The sequence below is a fragment of the Mandrillus leucophaeus genome, unplaced genomic scaffold (genome assembly GCF_000951045.1).
Source record: "Mandrillus leucophaeus isolate KB7577 unplaced genomic scaffold, Mleu.le_1.0 Scaffold163, whole genome shotgun sequence".
NCBI classification, from domain to species: domain Eukaryota; kingdom Metazoa; phylum Chordata; class Mammalia; order Primates; family Cercopithecidae; genus Mandrillus; species Mandrillus leucophaeus.
In genome coordinates this window covers 3,027,292-3,029,396 of record NW_012101621.1, presented here as the reverse complement: position 1 = coordinate 3,029,396, position 2,105 = coordinate 3,027,292, and positions in this window count along the sequence as shown.

The following is a 2,105-nucleotide window of genomic DNA, read 5'->3' as shown; positions in this document are numbered from 1 at the left end:
TATGATTGGGCTGTCATTGCAGGGCAGCATACTGGCAGTCAGGCAGCACCACCATGCCCACAGTGAACACCGCATTCAACTAGATGCCCAGGAGGAGGTCAGCTCTGGTGAAGGGCAAGCAAAGAAGCCCATGAGGAGAACAGTAAGAATTCTGTCCCTGAAAGGTATGGCATCAGCAAGATAGCAGAACAGAAATCCCTGGACCCTCTTTTCCCCAATGGACACACCAATTCAATAGCAATAAATAAATCAATTCACTTGTGAAAAATCCAGTAACTGGTTCAGAGTCTCCAGTACGTTGAATGAGCAAGCAACCAGCCACATCAAAGATGACAGGAGGGTTTGTGACATCTTCCTACCCCCAGCACAGTGAACCATAAATGAGAGGAAAGCCCCAGTTTCAGCCTCTCCCTGGGGAGGGAAAGAGTTGGACATTACATCCAACATTCTAGCTTTTCCACAGGCTGCCTGAGAGACTGGCTTCCATCACACTTGTCAAGGATCACTGATAGGACCCAGTGTATTCCTGATGCATAGGGTCACTGAGAACAAAGAGGGAAGTTTTCATTGTTTCATTTTTTGAGACAGGATGTCACTGTGTTGTCCAGGCTGGAGTGCAATGACACCGTCATGACTCACTGCAGCCTCAAACTCCTGGACTCAAGCGATCATCCCATCTCAGCCTCCTGAGTAGCTGAGACTACAGATATATGCACACCACCCCACTGGGCCAATATTTTTATTTTTTGTGGAGAAAGAGTCTCACTATTACCCAGACTGGTCTCAAACTCTTGACCTCAAGCATTCCCACCTCAGCCTCCTAAAGTGCTGAGATTACAGGTGTGAGCCACCATGCCCGACCACAAAACAAGTCTCGACAAATTTAAGAAAGTGAAATCATACCATGTATTTTTTCTAATGAGAATGGAATAACACTAGAAATAAATAGCAGATGCGAAACTAGAACATTCAACAATATATGGAAATTAAACATCATATTCTTGAGCAACAAATTGGTCAAAGAAATCAAAAGGGACATTAGAAAATGTTTTGAGATATAAACACAAAAACACAACATATCAAAATTCATAGAGTGAGCAAAAGCAGTACTAATAGGGAAGTTTATAGCAATAAATGCCTAAATTCAAAAAGAGGATCTCAAAAAACATAACTTCACATCTCAAAGAACTAGAAAAAAAGAACAAATGAAGTCCAAATTTAGTAGAAAGAAGGAAATAATAAATATTAGAGCAGAAATAAATAAAACATAGAGTAGAAAATAGCATAAAATAAACAAAACTAAGTTTTGAAAACATAAGCTAAATTGACAAACTTTTAGTTAGACTGAAAAAGAAGAGAGAAGATTCAAATAAAATAAAAATGTAAGAGAAGACATTACAATTGATGCCACAGAAATAAGAAGAATCTTAAGAGACTATTAAAAAAATTATACACCAACAAATTGGATAACCAAGAAGAAATGCATAAATTTATATAAACATACAACCTACCAAGAGTGAATCATGAAGAAACAGAAAAATCTAAACAGATTTATAACTGGTAAGGAAATTGATTAGGTAATCCAAAACCTCCTAACAAAGAAAAGCAAAGGACCTGACAGCTTCACTAATGAGTTCTACCAACCATTTAAAGAAGAATTAACTCTAATCCTTCTTAAATTATTCCAAAAAACTGAAAGGGGAATACCTCTAAACTTATTTTATGAAGCCATTATTACCCTGATACCAAAGCCAGACAAGGACACTACAAGAAGGTATACAGACCAATATTCCTGATGAACATAGTGCAAAAATCCTCAGTGAAATACTAGCAAACCAAATTCAATAGCTCACTAATAGGATCATATACAATAACCAAGTGGAAGTTATCCCTGGGATGCAAGGATGTTTTAACATATAAAAATAAATTAATGTGACACACTACATAACAAAATGAGGGATAAAAATTACATGATCATCTCAATAGATGCAGAAAAAGAATCTGACAACATTCAACATCCTTTCATGCAGGATGGTTCTCCGGGTGGTCTTGGACCAACCCAGTTCTCTCCACTTTCTTGTTTGTGGTTCTCAAGAATAACCGTA